We start from the raw sequence: 19,811 nt of genomic DNA, 5'->3' as shown, positions 1-19,811 counted from the left end.
GCTGTTATAACGTCTAGATCCGGGGATCTATCGCTAGACATTGACTTTAGGGAGTCGCCACTAATCTTTTTTATCTAAGTGCGATTGGCCACCTATGGAATCTGTCCTTCAAGGGAACATCTAAGTTTAAGGGTCCCTAGAAGAATAGGTTCAGGTCTACAAACCAGAACAGGGTTCGGGAGTTCGGTTACGTGTGAGGAAGGTTATAGCACCCTCACAACGCCCATCAAAAGATGGTACCAGCTTAAATTTGTGTTATCCAAAAGCCTTAAAATTTTATCAAGTAATTAATTATTGGAAAATTTTCTCAATTGACTCTAATACTTTTAGCAGAAAATTGAAAAAATTCCCTCACCTCAAGAGTATGCAAGAAAAACTACTGTTTCACTTGCAGAGGCTCCGTCGTCGGATTATTTAAAGAAAAATCAAAACAAAAAATCAAAATAGAAAGGAAGGAAAGAATGATTATTTTTTTTGTGTAGGGAAAATTGATACCTTCAACTTTTCCCTACCAACATTTTTTTTTGAAAATTTATTTTAAGGAAAATTGATACTTTCAACTTTTCCTCAAAAATATTTTTTTGGAAATTTATTTTTAAGGAAAATTGATACTTTCAACTTTTTCTCAAAAATATTTTTTTTTGAAACTTTGATTTCCAAGGAAAATTGATACTTTCAACTTTTCCCCAAAAACCTTTTTTTTTTTAAAATTTATTTTTTTTAAAGAAAATTGATACTTTCAACTTTTCCTCAAAAACCCTTTTTTGAAATTATATTTTTAAGAAAAATTGATACTTTCAACTTTTTTCTAAAAATATTTTTGGAAATTTTGATTTTTAAGGAAAACTGATACTTTCAACTTTTCCTCAAAACCCTTTTTTTGAAATTTTATTTTCAAGGAAAATTGATACTTTCAACTTTTTCCCAAAAACCCTTTTTTTTTAAATTTATTTTTAAGGAAAATTGATACTTTCAACTTTTCCTCAAAAACCCTTTTTTTGAAATTTATTTTCAAGGAAAATTGATACTTTCAACTTTTCCCTAAAAACATTTTTTTTGGAAATTTTGATTTTCAAGAAAAATTGATACTTTCAACTTTTCCCCAAAAATCTTTTTTTGAAATTTTATTTTTTTAAGGAAAATTGATACTTTCAACTTTTCCCTAAAAACATTTTTTGGAAATTTTGATTTTTTATTTAAAGAAAATATAATAATAAAAAAGTGAAAATAAATAAAGATAAAAAAATAAAGGAAAGTAAAACCAAAATAAAGATAAAAAGAATATTAAATAAACCTAATCTAATAAATAAAAAAAAACAAATAAAAGAAATTCAAAAAAAAAAAAAACTTGGAGCGGCTCTGATCGCGGCTCGGCTCGGCTCAAGGAAGAGAAAACGGCTCGAGGGGCGGCTTGGGAAGCTCGGCTCGGCTTGGCTCGGAGGGGGGCAGGCACGCGCGGGTCAGAAGCGGGTCGACGCTCGGGTCAGGTCGGGTTCGGCAAAACACGCGGATCCTCTGATTAACTTAAAGCCAAAACGACGTCGTTTTGGTAGGGTATAAAAGGCAGTCCTCTTCGTTTTTCGGCAGAACACCCCTCCCCTCTCTCTCTCTTCTTCCCTTTTTCTCTCCCTTTTCTCTAAAGGCTGAAGAACTCCGGTGGGGATTTCGTCGGATTCTGGAAAAAGTCGTCGGAATCTGGAAATTTCACCGGAAGTTGGCCGAAAGATCATCGGTTTCTGGGATTCTTCGTCGAAAACTGGGTTGGTCGGAAACTTCAAGGTTGGCCGGAATTTTCACCGAAAAATTCAAACTTCGTCGGAATTTTCGTCGGAATCTGGAAATTTCCCAGAAATTTCCAGAAAAAATTTTCGCCAAAAATTTCTAAAAATTTTTTCTCACTCCCAGAACACTCCTAAACTTTTCTTAGGTTCCTATACGCCTCATTTTCTCTCAAATCAGTAGCTTTGCTTACTGTTTTCTTTGTTTTTCAGTCTACCCCAGGGGTCCTTTATATAGGGATTGATCAGGAGTTTCTGATCAATCCCAATTCCCCTTTGGACGGGAATTCAATCTTTGAATCCAGTCTGGACTCTTCTGATTGAATTCCCATTCCCAGTGGGATTTTTCAACTTTCAATCCCAGCCCTCCAAAATCAAATAAATAAAAAAAATAGATAATTTAGAAAAGATAATAACAATCAGATAATCAAAAAGAATCAGATAAAATTAACAGATAATTTAAAAAAAATAAAATAAGATAAACCAAAAATATATAAAATAATAATAATAATATAATAATATATAACTATATACATATAAATATATTCTAAATAAAAATAAATAAATACAGATATACAAAAAAAAAAAAGAGAAAAAAAAAATACAGGATAAAAATTCAATTGGACCTTATCCATTTGGACCAGACCTAATTGATCTGAGCCTGAACCTATTTGGGTCAAACCCAAATGATCTGGACCTGAACCCAATTGGGTGTCTACAGCTAGCTAGCTTAATGTTGAATGCATCGAAAGATATTGGCAATGCTATTTTGTATCAAACATTCCTTGTAAAGTTGCATAGCATTTAGTATCTTTTTCGGTTTAATTTTTTTTAGATTAATTTGTTGATTTTTTTTATGCTATATGTAGCGCACACCTTTGAATCCAACCTTTCAAACAAAGAACGAACAGTGGTGCGCAAGGCATGCTGGAAAATGGGTATGAAATCCAAAAGTTCTGGGTGTGTGTCAATTGCTACTTTCATCTATCACTATTGTTGCTAATATTACTGTTAAAAATATTACTAGTTTTATGTATTCCTTCTTGGTGTGGAATGAAAGCTCACTGCTTTATTTTCTTTAATGTGGTTTAGTAATTTGGTTTTCCAGTGTGGTTTCTTAAGAGCCGGAATTTTTTTTTCAGGCCTGGGAGCCAGAGAAGTGTCTCTGTCTACAAAATCAAAGGGAAAATCAACAATATGACAGGGTAGGAGAGTCTCACTAATGTGATGTTTTCAGAGGAGACAAAAGTGGTTTTGCAGGACTTATTTACAAATTATCCACCAGATGAAGGAGAGCTTGAGGAGAAAATAATCGGAAAAACTGCTAAAATAGGAAGGAAGAAAGATGATATTTTCTTCAAGCCATTGATGAGTGGCGCAGGTGTTGCAGAGAAGGTTAAACACTTGCATCTAGGAGAGAGAAGGATCTAAACTTGAGACAGTTTCTTCCTTGCAAGCTGACTTAGAAACTTTGGCTGGGTGCTGCTTATTTGTTCACTCTATGTTATGCAGCAAGGGAGGATTTTGTTGTTTCTCTAAATTAATTTATGACTAAAAATTTTCTGACATCATGCATGCAGATTAATGAAGAGAGGCCAAAGCTTCCAATTGCTGCATTTAGGGATGCCATTACATCCACATTAGAATCTCACCAGGTCACCTTTTTGTCTTCTATGTACTTGTTTTTAAGATGTATCTGCTTGGTGTGCAGACTTCAGAATGTTGTAGTGGTAATACAAAGTTTTTTCTATTGGTATTCTCCAAGTTATTTCAGCTTTTGTCTCAATCCAATTGGGTTGTTATTTTCCCAACTAGAAATCTATATTTTCCAGCTCTCTTGAGTTACCGTTGGATGGTCGGAATAGGTCATATGGTTTTACTTATTGTTTCTTCCAAATTCCAATGTGGGTTGTCCTCATTTCTGGTGAGACTGAGTGTGGAAAGACCACACAGCTATTCTTTCCCTCGTCTTCTTCATGTTATATTTAATATAAGTTGTTGAACTATCTATTTTAAAAGTACTCCTTTCGGTCATTTTTCATTTTTGATCTGTCTGCACAAAGAGAACAGTAATGTATTTCACATGATGCACAATGAAATATTATTCTACTAAAATCCTATTTAATCTTCTATATTTAGCTAGGTGTAAAATTAGAATGATAAGTTTTAAAGCTCTAGATGCAGCTGAAACTGTCCTTCAGAACATTCTACTCTTTTATTCTACAATAAATGGTTGTTATTGCTGCAAGCTGAAGCTGCCTTTTGTTGGTTCCCTAACTTCAGAGGTTGCTTTAACTGGTTTTGGAAGTGATTAACAATTGATGAACCTCAAATTGTGATCAATTGTAAATCGAAAAAGGATTTACACTTAGCTTGACTTTTTTATATGGAGCTAAATTACTTCATTGTCAAAATTATATACTAAAGTACTACGGTGAACAGATTAGTAGAATGCAGAAAAAAAGGATAAGAAAGTGAACATTCTTTAGCGAGCAGCTTGTCCTAACTCTATTATCTCAGTTATGGATGCTAATTTAATGCATTTTGTTTTATGGTGTTCTAGGATTCTTAGTAGAAAGTTGGGAGCTGGGATCGGTGAAGGCTTTTCTTTAGTTGTCTACTATTGGTTACATGATAATGCTTAGGATAATGCCTTGTTTTAGAGATCAGGGTCAAACTCTAAGCTTCTTGTCTATGGGGACAATCAAATGACAATAGAGTTTTTGAATACCAAGATAAATGAATTTGTGCTTAAAGATAATAAAATAAAACTTGCAATAAGTCAAAAAGAAAATGCATACAATATTTTAAAAAATGAATTTATATTATAAATATATAAAATTAAATAAAGCCAGAAGTGAGATATGATTTATTCTTTTATTCTTTTGAAAGAATAATATCAATAACCAGTTCCTTTTATAGAAGTACTAAATACCTCAAAGTTATTAGTATATCATTCAAATTATACCTTTTTGCTAGACTTCTCTATCTGCCTTCTATTTTTCTCTCTCCTCTATTTTAGCTTTAACTTTTTTTTTTTTTTTTGGACTGAGACATTGTGAAGTAAATGTCTTTTAAAGCTTTGAGTAACAGATGTACAGCAAGGTTTCCATTGGAAAATGGCAAGTTGTCACATGTGGCGAGTTGGTATTCTCAAATGGAAAATGGCAAAGTTTCCATTGTGCTTTTTTCTTTTCCTTTTATTTTTTTTACATCTTCCTTTCCGGCATGACACCTCTTTTTAGTGTACTTTGCATTTCTATTTTTGCCCTAAATAGAGAAAAAGGGAATGCGAATGTTGACTTTGTACTTAGTAGAACTTTTCACATTGGGTACAAACTAAATCTTAAGAACCGTTAAAAGAATGCATCACTTAGGCAATTTAGTATTTGACTGGTCCAATGATTGGTTCAGTTTATTAGTTTTACGATTAGATCTACATTACTTGGATCATTATAGCATACGTTATTTGAAATATGAGCATATTACTACTCACAATTTGAAAAAGTAATTACTAGTATTTATCATTCTTTTTTTTCCTGTCCATGTTTAATTAATCACTCTGCAACAATTCTCAATTGTGTTGCAACTTGAATCTATGGTCAATCAAATACTATGCATCTCGAATGATGTTTATTATTACTGCTTTTGGCAGCTGTAATTATCTTCTTCAACTATATTAGCAGCATATAAACAAGTACATGAATCTTGTTTACTGTTTCCTATTACTAACCAACATTATGAAACTCAGTTGTTAGGTGAGACTAGAGAAAAAAAATGATGAAACTCCTGACCATGGATTTTGAGCAAAGAGGAACTTATGATAAAAGAAAAAGATGCAGAACTAGACTGTTAGATGTGGGTAGAGTAGCTTATTCTTGATTTTCTCTTAGTGTGTCTCTATCAGCTTGCGAACTCACAGCTTTAGGCCTACTTTTCCAAAGCTTACTTTCTATCTTGAAATTACAAATAGTTTGCAACTACCTCAGGTTGCTACTTTTCAGTTTTTGTCTAATATGAGGAAAGGAATCTTTGGATGTTTATGTTAAACTACTACCCAGCCTATTTTTCTCGAACTGGTCAAAAACTTAGAAGTACTGGTGTCGACACAACACTATTCTGGACATGATCTGGGATCTGTGTCTGAAACAGCAAAATCATCTTCATCAAATGACCAGAACCCCATTGCAAGCAAGAGATCTTTAGATTAGTTCTACATTCTCGGGTAACGAGGAAGGTGAGAAGACATTAGGAGGGTTACGGGGAGGGAAAAACAAGAAATCAATGAGAAGACATCTAGACATACACCAGCACCTTCATCTAGACATCTAGACATATATGCCAGCACCTTCATCCAGATATATACCAGCACTAGAAGTGTACAATGGGTCCCTGCACTTGCATCCTTCTTTTGGATCCTTCTATGCTGTATCCTCATGTCTTCAGTTCAAGGCTACTTAAGAGTCAGACAACTAGACATATACCAGCACCTGGCACCTTTACCCAAACCTCAGCAACATACTCGACTGCTTCATGAAGTACATAATGTCAGGATTCTTTTGTTTTTGGGTTTGTGACTTATATTGCCAGTACATATTATTCAGGTTCCACAATATCTTTTGGACTATATGTGGGGAAAAGGTGAGGCTTGTTAAATACTGTGTACTCAGCCTTGGCGGATATCAGCTACATCAGGTGCGGGTAACTTAGGCCGCTTGATGTATTCCTTGTTCAGCATTTTTTCCTGATTTATTTTTGCTTTCTTTAATCTTCTGCTTTTATTGCGTGTAGACGTTTATATTGTTGGTCTTTTCTTTATCTAGTGTATGAGAGAATCTATTATGAAAGGGGAGGAGAAAATGTTGGAGATGATGTTGGATACAAGGCACAGTTACTAAACCTTTTTAAATGTGCAAGCACAGTGTAAGTCACACTTGTTAAAATTATGGCATTTTATGAGAAATTACTGCATGCTTCTCACTGCCTTTTAACTACATGAAAGTGATTAACAGGTTCAGAGGTACCCTTAGCAGAAAACATTGAACCATTTGTTCAAACATTGGCATTTCTTCAAGTAACTAAGAAATTGGAACCAAATTATATGTTAGTGATCTATAATATATGAATCTCTTGCTCCTGTACATTTTTCATTTTGGCTTCTTGCTATTTATCCTATCTGTTAGTTTATCCATCAATTTATTGTTGCCTGTATTGTTCTGAAGTGTCTTTTACAGTTTCTTGGTTAGGTGGGAATGCTGCATTTAGCTAATGTGACAATAAGCCTTAGATTTTTCTTGGCTTTGCAAAATTTAATGTTTATAACATGTTGCTAAAAGTTATGAATTTTAATAAAGATTCGCTTAGAAGGCATTGAACAATTGTCTTCTGCACGAATGGGGTAGCATTGAGGGTGCTGGTTTCGAACTGTAGTCTTAGAGAGAAGACATTTCTGACATGACTCACATTATTAGGGTTTTTAATTTTGTTCTTATTTTGCTTGTAAATTTTCTTAAATTTCATTTCTCGGATCTGAGTATTTCAGTTGATTAAAAAGATCCTCCAACTTTCTTCCTTTTCTTACATTGGAAAATGCTAGCAAAATTATAGGGTAATCTTTTAATATAAGCTGTGAGAAAACTATATTTCAACATAAACTCAGGGGTCTTTTTGACCCTATTCCTAACATGCTTGGGTTTAGTAGCTGTTCATTATTTATGTGGCAAAGATACTTGCCAAATTCTACATTATCAGTGTTTCATTTCACCTTTTCAAATGAGAATTGACTGCTTTAAAGTTGTATTACCAGCATCTTTTGCTAGGGATAGATGCATATTGGGATAGGGATGTAGGGTAGTGGGACAAACTGCCCCTGAGCTCCTGGAAAATTCTTGGGTTTATTTATAAAAATACCAATAGTTTCACAAAATTTTGACTTCTATTTCCCACTCTATGTGAGAAGGCAATGTGACTGTAGGCCTTCTGGGGTATTTAACAGCACCTCCACTCAACCAAAGTTTTGATCCCCTTTAAGCACTAGTGTTTTTTCTTGTTGAAATATTCAGGGGCTGTACTAGTTCCTCTTAGCTGTTGGCTTTAGTCCAATGCTGAACTGTGCTGCTTTCTCCTTTTGTTCTCTCCCTGATATTAAATTCTGATTTAAAAAGCTTTTGGGTCTTTGCTGGCCACATGTGTTCTTTGTTTAAAAATTGTAGAAAGATGATTCTCCTACATTAGTGTACCTTGATTTCCTAATTTATTTTGGGAATATTTCTCATTTACTCTTCTAATTTAGTCAACTATTCTAATTGTCAAATTTTTTGGGATTTATTTCTATTTTAAAATAGAATAATTCTCCTTCCTTTTATTATTTTCTATTTGTTGTTTCATGTAAGTTGTTTCCAATAAGGAACTTTACTATTCTTAATTATTTAGATGTACTCCTTCATTGTAGATAGAATAAAAAGAAATAAGGACAATTGTTCTTTAAGTTTTTTTACATGGTATCTGAGCAAGTTGGCTTGAACTATTAGATTGTAGCCACAGGAATTTTCATTATGGCTAGCAAGAGTGATAACTTTTCTTCTATAGAGGTATAGCATGCAGAAAGTCACAAAGAGGTGATGCTCTAACAAACCATTCAAAACAAGTTTGCAACCTATAGAACTAATTTACTAGCACAAAAAGGTAATTTCTTAAACACCTTAAGTGTTCAATGAGGAAATACACAATCTTGGATTGTTGATTCAGGAACATTAGATCACATGACTGGAGATGCATCCTTATTCAACACATAGACCTTCCTATGATAGTTCTGCTGTAAAAATTACTGATCGATCTCTCTCAAAAGTGGCAAGAACAAGTTCTGTTGTAGTTTCAAAAGACATAACACTTGACTCTATCCTCTATGTCCCTAATTTAAGCTATAACCACCTTTCTATTAGTAAGCTTACGAATGATAGATGTTGTGTCACTAAATATTTTCTCAACTTATGTGAGTTTTTGGAATTGGGATAAGGAAGGATTATTGGCAGTACTAGGATGTGTGCAGGGCTCTACCTTCTTCAAGATGATGCACTTAAGAGACCACAAAACTCTTGTATAGCCTTAGCCTTTAGTACTAGTAAGGATGACCGTATCATGTTATAGCATTATAGATTAGGACATCTAAATATTTCATACATAAAAAGGTTATTTCCTTCATTATTCAATAATATCTCTAAAGATTTTCAGTGTAAAATTTGTCAACTTTCTAAGCACACTTGAAATACCTATCCTAGCTGTTCCTGTAAATCATCTCAACCTTTCTTAATGATTCACAATGATATTTGAGGACCATCAAGAGTTAACGATATCACAGGTTCTAGATGATTTGTTACATTCATCAATGATCATACTCGACTAACTTGGGTATTCTTTATGAAAGAAAAATTTAAGGTTATCCAAATATTTCAAAGCTTCAATAGCATGGTACAAACGCAATTCCAAGCCAAAATCCAAACCCTTAATACTAACAATGGAAGGGAATACTTCAACTCTATTCTTGGCCCTTACCTCACCAATCATGGCATTATCCATCAAAGCTCTTGCGTTGACATTCCATAGCAAAATGGGGTTGTTGAACGCAAAAACAAACATTTGATAGAAGTGACCAAATCTCTCTTGTTGACTTCCAATGTGTCTAAATATTTTTAGGGAAAAGCTATCCTCATTACAACTTTTTTGTTTAACAGAATGCCTTTTCGAGCTCTTGGTTTTAAAACATCTTGTCAAACTTTATTTGCTTCATACCTACAAACTTAGTTGATCTTTCCATTCAAATCAAACTCTTTGGCTGCATTGCCTTTGTTTATATTAGCCAACAAAACCACAGCAAGCTTAATCCCAAAGCTTTAAAATGCATCTTCCTTGGTTATTCCCTAAACCAAAAGGCCTATAGGTGTTACCCATCACAAAAGCATTCTATAGCTTTATAGATGTCACATTCTTTAAGAATCTTTCATACTACAGCAAGAATGATATTTAGGAGGAGAATAATACTCAGGAATATCAATTTTTAGCTGTTGACTTGCCAATTTCCCAACTAACCCCTTCAAAACCAAATTTTCAACTAGCCCTTCAAAACTAAAATCTCAACCAGCCCTTTCAAAACCGGATTCTAAACCTACCCAACCTATCAACGATGCAGATTTTGAAATCCAACCTGTTCAAACAATTCTTAACTTTTCAAACCCTAAGGTTATGCAAGAAAAAATAAAAGAAATGATAGTTCACTCAAGGAAGCAAAAACCACAAGAAGAAGTGGACAACTGTACACAGCCCAACACTAAAAATCAACCTGATCCGAGTCTCCAAGAACTTGAAGCTAACACAGGTAATATCTTTATTGAATCTGAAACTGAAACTTGTGAGCCATCTAGTGACCTTGACATTCCTATTGCATTAAGAAAAAGCGTGAGATCATACATCTAGTACCCTATCTGTAAGTACATCTCATATGATAGATTAAATCCAAACTTTCAATCTTTTACTACTAATCTTGCAATGTGCAAATTTCAAAAAATATTCAAGAAGCCTTCAATGAACTAGATTGGAAAGAGGTAGTTCTTGAAGAAATAAAGGCATTAAAGAAAAATGGGACATGAAAAATTTTAGATTTGCCCAAAGGGAAGAACCCAGTTGGATGTAAGTGGATCTTCACAATAAAACACAACGTAAATGAAAGTATAAATAGGTTCAAAGCTAGACTTGTTGCAAAAGAGTTCACTCAATCCTATGGGATAGACTATGAGGAGATATTTGCTCCAGTAGCCAAACTTAATTCAATTAGAGTTCTATTGTCACTAACAGCCAACTGGGATTGGTCTTTCCACCAATTTGATATCAAGAATGCATTCTTAAATGAGGACTTGGAGAAGGATGTCTATATGAAAATTCCCCTTGGTTTCAAAAGGCAAGACATGGGCAAAGTGTGCAAACTTTGAAAATCTTTGTATGGACTTAAACAGTCTCTTCAAGCTTGGTTTGAATGGTTAACCAAGACAATGGAGAGGTATGAATTCCTTCAATGTCAATCTAACCATATTATGTTTGTTAAGTTCACTAATGAAGAAAAAATAGTTATTATTATTATTTATATGGATGATATCGTAATCATCGAAGACCACAATGAAGGAATAGATGATTTCTATAAACTCCTTGCAAAGGAGTTTGAAATAAAAGACTTAGGGTTCCTTAAATATTTCTTTGCGATGGAAATGGCTCGATCTAAGAATGGAATATTAGTATCTCAGCGTAAGTATATACTTGATATACTTAAAGAAACCAATATGATTGGATGCAAACCTGTCGATACACCATAGACTCAACTAATAAAATTGAAAGTGAAAATGGAAGCTTTTCTCACGAACACAGGGTGATACTAAAGACTAGTTGGGAAGCTTATTTACCTTTCCTATACACAACATAATATCGGGTTTACAGTAGGGATAGTAAGTAGATACATGAACAATCCAACCAAAAAGTATCTTAAGGCTATTCATTGCATCCTATAGTACCTAAAGAAGAGTCCTAGTGAAGATTTATATTTTAAGAAGTCAATGGACAGGCAATCAATATGTACATAAATGTTGACCGGGTTAAATCAGTAATAGATAAAAGGTCCACTACTGGATATTGTACATATGTTTAGGGCAATTTGGTCACTTGAAGAAGTAAAAAACAAGTTGTTATAGCTACGAGTAGTGCTTAGGCTGAGTTTAGAGCAATGTCTTATGGTATTTGTGAAGGAATTTGGCTGATGAAGTTATTTGGAGAATTAAAGTTCATACTATGACATCTATGATATTGTTTAATGACAATAAGGCTACTATAAGTATTGCCAAAAATCCTGTTTATCATGATAGGACCAAGCACATAGAGTTGGACCAACATTTCATAAAGGAAAAGATAGAAAATGGGTTGGTCAAATTGGCCTATATCCCTACAAGTTCACAAATTGCAGATATTCTTACTAAAGCTCTTCCTAAAAGTATTTTTTATGGATTGAAATCCAAGTTGAATATGATTAACATTCATAACCCAGCTTGAGGGGGAATGTAGAAATCTTATTCTCTTACATTAGTGCAGCTTGATTTCCTAATTTATTTTGGAAATATTTCTCATTTACACTTCTGATTTAGTCAACTATTCTGGTTGTCAAGTTTTTAGGGATTTGTTTTTATTTTAAAATAGAATAATTCTCTTTCCTTCTATTACTTTTTGTTTTTTGTATCATGTAAGTTGTTTCCTAATAAGGAACTTCACTGTTCCTATTTATTTATATGTTCTCCTTCATTGTAAATAGAATAAGAAAAAATAAGGACAATTGTTCTTTTAAGTTTTTCTACAAAAATTGTATCCTATCCCTCCTTATATCTACTCCTAGGAATTTTAGGATCATGATATGCACCATGTTAGCTGTTCTTACTATTTTTCCTTTTCTTTTGGGTCACAACTCTCAACCTAATATTTTCTTCCCCCAATGTTCCCAAAAGAAAAAATAACAGATTTTTGCAGGAGCTTGACGATCGGAAAACGTTCTCTATTTCAATATCTGTCAAGTCAGGATGAGCAGTTTGAAAATTGATTACTAAGCCAGCAACACCAGGAAAATTTAACAATAGGGTGGATGCTGGACATATGGCCCTTCCAAGCAAGAAAGGTGTATTAGACTTGGATTAGTTCCTTTCTAGGACTGGTTCAGTCTAAAAATAATGAAATATTTTTATTTGGTGTAGATGGGGCAGTGGGGGTACTAATTCAGTCTAGTGCCCATTATTTTTCTTTGGAACTCTGGTCTAGCGTTTATGATTAGCCATATTTATTTTATTTTCAAAGCCATATATATTATGGTTCTCATATGTCAGTGCACCTTTTATTTGTCTGTGATGGTTTGTGGTTGTCGTTACTAATTTTCTGAATTTTCTAGGACGAAATTCATGAAAGTGACTGCTTCTGTGATTTCATGTTGGCAATTATCAGGTACATGTTCTGTGATTCAAAATTTCACCTTGTTTGCTTGCTTTAATTTACATCATGTTTCTTATGATGTGAGTCTAAATTTAAGGTTGAAAATTGTTTAGGATCTATGATTCATGCGATGGTTTTTTAAGCAATTTGGTGTAATAAATATGCAATGGCAGTTATATCTTTACTTTTGCTCGGCCTCACCTCTGGTCACTTAGCTACTTGTATTCAGCCACAACAGCTGGTAAAAGCATAGGTGCATCCTTAGCAATATATCCTATTGTTATGTTGATTATTTTTTCCCCAGGAGCATGTTGTCTTAAAAGATGAAACATAATAGTTGAATTGCATGTTTGACATTTTAATGTTTCCTGACTTTGTCAATTTGCAGGGACATACTTCCTTCGTATCCTCATCTACGTCTGGTTAGTTACCGCTATCCATACTATTGCTCGAATTTTCTAGACATTAGTAAATATACATGTTCATCATTTAAAATTTCGATGGCAAATTAATTGCTTTTTCTTTCTTTTAAAGATCATCCCATGGGTATTAATGAGTGCTACTATTGATGCTGAACGGTTTTCATAATATTTTGGTGGTTGCCCAATTATCCATGTTCCTGAGTTTACATATCCTGTAAAATTCTATAACCGTTTGTCTGTCAATTATTTAGTTTGGATAACATCATAATTTTCTGGATATTCTTAATTCATATAAAAACTTTCTATATGGAGGATGTGGTTTCTATCCTGAAATCTGCAGAGGATAATCATCTTCTTTCAGCTAATGCAAGTGTCCCAAATGAAGACCCAGAATTAACAGAGGAAGATAAGATTGCATTAGTCGAAGCTATTAATTTGGCTTGGTCAAGTGATGAGTTTGATCCCCTTCTTGATTTGGTTTCTGTTGAAAGAGGGTAGAAGGTTCATAATTACCGGCATTCTTTGACAGGACTAATGCCATTAATGGTTTTTGCTGGAAAAGGGTAGAGTGGATGATATTTGTGTGGTCCTCTCATTTGGTGCGGATTGCCATTTAATCTTCCAAGGATGAGAATAGAGTTTTGGAGTGGGCTGCGCAACAAAACCAGCAGGAAACTGCTGAAATACTAAAAAAACATATGCAAAATCTCCGTTTTAATTTTGGGGGACAACAGTTATTGGATAAATATGTAGCAGCCGTTGATCCAGAAATTATTGATGTTCTTCTTATTGAGCAGTTATTAAGGAAGATATGCATTGATTCAAATGAAGGAGCTATCCTCGTTTTCCTTCCTGGTTGGGAGGATATAAATAGAATGAAAGAAATTACTTGCCAATCCCTTTTTCAAAGATTCTTCCAGATTTATTATAGTACTTCTACTTTCAATGGTTCCATCTGCAGGGTAAAAGAAGGTCTTCAAATGTCCACCTTTGGGCTGCCGCAAAATGGTCCTTTCAACTAATATTGCTGAAAGTTCCATCATAATCGATGATGTTGTCTATGTTATTGATAGTGGTCGAATGAAAGAGAAAAGTTATGATCCTTATATAATGTATCAACCCTTCAGTCTTTGTGGTTATCCAAAGCAAATGCCAAGCAGCGAGAGGGTTGTGCAGGGCGATGTCAACCTGGAATTTGTTATCATCTTTATTCAAAACTTCAAGCAGCTTCTATGCCAGACTTTCAACTTCCAGAAATTAAGAGAATGCCAATTGAGGAGCTTTGCTTACAGGTAATATGTTTCCCTTTGTGCTTTTGAGGTCTCTCTCACTTTTTCTCTCGTTGAAGATGGGAGTATATATGGTAAAGAAGTTTTCCGATCACAAATCTTGTCGGTCTCCTTCCTTTGTATTTATGTACTAAAATTGCCAATGTACTGGGCTGTGCCCCTTTTTCCTCTCGCGAGTGTGCTTTTATTTATTTTAAACAAAAAAGAGGGGCAAAAGGTGTGGGGGGGGGGGAGGGGGGAGAAAGGCAGAGAAGCAGGTTTACCTGTTGCTTTCTTTGAAAATAAAGAAATAATTGAAATGTTACAGTTTGTTGCATGATTTTGTTCCCATTGGTAGGTTAAATTGCTTGATCCAAATTGCAAAGTAGAGGATTTCTTGCAAAAGACGATGGACCCTCCTGTTTCTGAATCTGTACATAATGCAGTTAATGTCTAGGGTTCAATAGCGGTTTAATAGCATAATGGCCGCAAAATTGTGGTAGCGCCACCACCATCACTATTGGACGAAATACAATTGAAAAATTCATTTACAGCAAAATAGGTATATAATGACGGTAAAATAATAGCATAACGAGGAATAGCGGCAATAACGGACCGTTATTGCCGTTATTCCATTTTCTTATTCACAAATCTAATAGTTTAAGAAAAAAATAAAATTTCAACACTGTAGAATAAAGCAATAAGCTTATAAAAGTAAAAATAAAAGTAAAAGCAAAAAATAAAACTCATAATCACATATCTTTAGCATCAAAATTAATCTAAAAACGAGCTAAAAAATAGACGAATTATTTCAACTATTCAATCGACACTTCGACAGCTAATTCAAATTAGCCTAAAGTTTTCAATTAACATTCAAGATCAAATAAGGTAAGAAAAGAAAGTTAATTTTTTTTTTTTTTGCAAAATTTTTGTAAAATGATGTCTATTATAAGAGTTTGAGAGAGACGAACGAAATATTTCGTAGATACTAGGCAAGTGATAGTAATGAAAGAATGCGAAAGAAAATGAAAGATGAAAAAAAAAGAAGAAAAGAAGAAGAAAATTCTGGAAGGCCAAGCTCTGGAAGCATGAAGAAGATGAATAGAAGAGAGCAAGCTGCATTTCTAGATGGGTCTGCTAAAATGAAACAAATTGGGGGATATTGGGGCATGTGGGGAGGGATTGGGTGTGGTGGGGCATGTGGGGAGGGGTGGGGTTGAATTTTTTATTTAATTTTATAATTAATTTTTGAAATTTTTTTAGATAAAATTTAATTAAAGTTTTTAAAAATTTATAATTAAAAAAATAAGAGACTAACAATTTAATATAATATATAAAGAGATTTTAGATGAAAAATTTTGATAATTTTTTTTTTTGTATAAGTTAGATAAAAAATGATTAAAATTAAATATTATATTTTGATTGTGTTGTTTATTAATTTATAATTTTGTATCTAAATTTTAATATTTATATTGTTGTTAATTTTTTTGATATTACATTAATTATTTTTATTTTTGTGTAATTATTGAATATTGTATTTATTATATAATTATTGAAAGTTATTTGTGATAAAAAAATTTATATCAATTAGTGTATCAAAAAGATTAAGTTACTTAATAAATTTAGCATTTTATGATCTATTATTCTTATTAAAATTAAAAACTAAAAAATAAAAAATATACGTTTGAAAATTTTATTAAAATATAAGTTTGAAAATTTTTAATTTTTGAAATTTTTTTAGATAAAATCTAATTAGAGGGATTGAAGATTTATAATTAAAAAAATTAAGGGATTAATAATTTAATATGATATATATAGAGATTTTAAATGATAAATTTTGATAAATTTTTTTGTATAAGTTAGACGAAAATTAATTAAAATTAAATATGATATTTTGATTGTGTTATATATCAATTTATAATTTTGTATATGAAATTTAATAATTTTTTTGTTGTTTTGATATTTATATTGTTGTCAATTCTTTTTACATTAGACTAATTCTTGTTATTTTTGTAATTATTGAATATTGTATTTATTATATAATTATTGAAAGTTATTTTTGATAAAAAAAATTTATATCAATTAGTGTATCAAAAAGATTAAGTTATTTAATAACATTCTTAAGATTGAAAACTAAAAATTAAAAAACTTAGTGTAAAATCAATTTTTAATGATGTAATATTAATATTTCTAAATATAAGTTTATTTTATTTTTATACAAAATAGCAAGTATGTCACCACGTGAAGAGTTCCCGAGTAAAGGAGTAGAAGACGCGCTAAGTAATGACATAGATTGGCATTTTAGAACACATGTGCCAAATACAAGAGAAATGTTTTATGTAAATTTTATGGTAAAGTTGTAAAAAGAGAAATAACATGTTTCAAGAAACACATTGCTCATAAAACTGGCAATATTATACCATGTCTCAACGTTACTGGTATGTTATGTTTTTATAATTCCTTTGAAAATATTATTGTTAATTTCTCAATAAAAATTATAAAATTACGTAAGCATGTACGACTAATTTTCTCTATTTTTTTTAACTATATCATTAATAGGTATAGTAAGAGAAAGTATAATGAAACTCCTTCAAGAAAGCAAATCAAAAAAAGCTGACAACAAAAGGAGAAAAAATAAATTTTTATCACAGTTAAGAGGGGAAGATGATTATGAAGGATTTATTAATGAAGACATCACTACTAGACAAGCCATACGAGATAGTATCCAATCACAACATGAGTGGCACAGAAGACAAGAATTCGAACAAAGAATTAGTGATTGGAGTAACATATATGAAGAGGGACGAAGCTTTCATGGCTTAGTTGCTGAATATTTTGAAGAAAGAACAAGGAAATCAACTCCAAATGAGTTTGAATTTTCATCAAGGGGAGCTACACTTGAATTGGTTAGAAGTAAGAGTTCAAGGCAACCAAAAGTAAGTGATTCATTTTTAAAGACATTAAGAAGAAATATGGGTGAGTCAGCATCAAAATTTTTTATATATGATCGACTTCCTTTTCAATTAGCAAATTCTCCATGGTTGAATAATTTGATTTTTGTGGTAGCAGAAATTGACCAACATGTAAAACTTTTAACACCTTATGAGGTCTCAAATGTGTATTTAGAGTTTGAGTATCAACAAGTTCATGAATGAGTTAATGGATTAAAAGCTTATTAAAATGAATTGGGTGTCACTTTGATGTGTGATGGTTGGACCAATAGTTTGAATCAAATGCATATCATTAATTTCTTTGTTTACTATAGTAAAGGGACCATTTTTTGAAAATCTGTAGATGTCTCAAGTATTCGTAGTAGAAATGCAAACTTTTACTACAGATTATTAGATAAAGTTGTAGAAGAAATTAGAGAAAAATACATTGTTCAAATAGTCACTGATAACAATGCAACACTTAAAGCCGCAGGAAAAAGACTAATAGAGAAGAGAAAACATTTGTATTGGATAGCATGTTCAGCTCATTGTTTTGGACTTATGCCTTGAAGATATTAGGAAAAAAAATGTGGCAAAGGTTTTGAATGATGCAAAGAAAGTGACTTGTTTTATATACAATCATATTTGGACTGTTAATTTGATGAAGAAATATACACAAGGGAAGCAAATACTTCATCCTGCTCTTACCTGATTTACTACTCATTTCATACAGTTAGAAGAAATAATAAGACAAAAGCAAGATTTGAAAGAGATGTTCAATTCAAAGGTTAGTACTTAGTAATTAGTACAACTATTTAACTTTTGCATTTTTTTATGATATCATTGTTTAAAATATTAATTTAAAATATATTACTCTAAAAATTTATTGATGAATATATAGGAATTTAAAGATTCAAAATAGAGACAACAAAAATCAGGACTTGCTTATGAAGCAAAAAAAATCATTTTGGAAAAAGATTTTTGGAAAAAAGCAAATGATATAATAAAAGTTTATGAGCCTTTGGTAAAAATGTTGCGTTTTGTGGATGGTGATGAAAAACCAATAATAGTTTTTATTTACGAGGCTATGGATAGAGCTAAATAAGCAATTCAGCAAAATTATCGTTATTCTGCTGAATATAAAAAGATTATTGACAATAGATGGAGTTTCATGCACTCTGACTTGCATTTAGCTAATAAGTAAACTAAGAATATATATGGTATTTAAAAAATATGTTTATTTTTTATACTTAAATTGCTTATATATTTATTTTTTATTACTTTAATATAATATTGTTATGAATTATGTTTAGGTTAGCATCTAAATCCACAATTTCAATTTGGAGTGGAACATTTTGCAAATATATTTAAAGAAACATTAGAAGGTATAAAAGCAGTTATTGAAATATTAGAACATTTGATAGATACTCAAATCAAAATGATTAATCAGGTTAAAATTTAATACTATTTTATAACTTTAACATTTATTTTATGTATTAAAAATTGAATTATTTTTTATTTATTCATTTATTATTGTATTTTCAATCGATGTAGTTGTTATTATTTCGAGATAAGTATGAAACATTTAGTACTCATGGCACAAAAAGCTTGGAAGCAAATGAATTCAAGTAAATAGTAAATTAAATAATTATAATTTATTTATATTATTTAATTGTATAATGCATTCAAATTTAATTTAAATAATTTTATACAGCTAAGTGGTAGATGATATATGGCACTTGTATTCCTGAATTACAAAAACTAACAATCAAAGTGCTTAGTCAAACAACATATGTATCAAATTGTGAACGTAATTGGAGTACATTTAGCTATATTCACACCAAAACAAGAAACATATTGAAATTTGAAAGACTTCAAAAACTTGTATATACCTATTATAACATGAGGTTGAGTATAAGACATAAAAAAAGAATGAGCATTGATGAGATAAATAATAGTTATAATCATATTAGCCTTGACTATATTTTTGAAGATGATGATCCACTAACAGAATGGCTATAAGAGAAAAAAAATCTTTTATTAGATGGTCAAAACTCTGATCGGTTGCCCGTAAATAATTCTAATGTTGAACAATTAAGTCAATCTCAAGAAATGAATGTGCCTCATTCAAGTTCAAGTCCAACACCAAGTTAGAGTGATGATGGTGGGGGTTTAAGTCTAGATGATGATGATGATGATGGTGATGGTGATGGTGATGGTGATGGTGATGGTGATGGAGATGTTGATGGTGATGGAAGGAATTTTGGTAATAATATGGATGCAAATCGACCTTACAACCCACTTGAAGAAGAATTTGGGCTTGCTGCTACTAGTGGACTTTTCATTAATATGGTAGAATACGGAGTAAATTTATTTATTGAATCTAGTGAGGGTCAAAGTGCATGT

At 32.0% G+C, this 19,811-nt stretch overlaps 1 pseudogene; it reads left to right on the top strand.

Moving 5' to 3' along the window:
• Nucleotides 1-19,811, top strand: part of LOC111316333 (DExH-box ATP-dependent RNA helicase DExH6-like) — a 68,165-nt pseudogene that overhangs the window by 45,901 nt on the left and 2,453 nt on the right.

The sequence above is a fragment of the Durio zibethinus genome, chromosome 24 (genome assembly GCF_047325235.1).
Source record: "Durio zibethinus cultivar Kanyao isolate XHJ-2024 chromosome 24, ASM4732523v1, whole genome shotgun sequence".
Taxonomy (NCBI): domain Eukaryota; kingdom Viridiplantae; phylum Streptophyta; class Magnoliopsida; order Malvales; family Malvaceae; genus Durio; species Durio zibethinus.
This window is presented reverse-complemented; position numbering and strand designations above follow the sequence as displayed.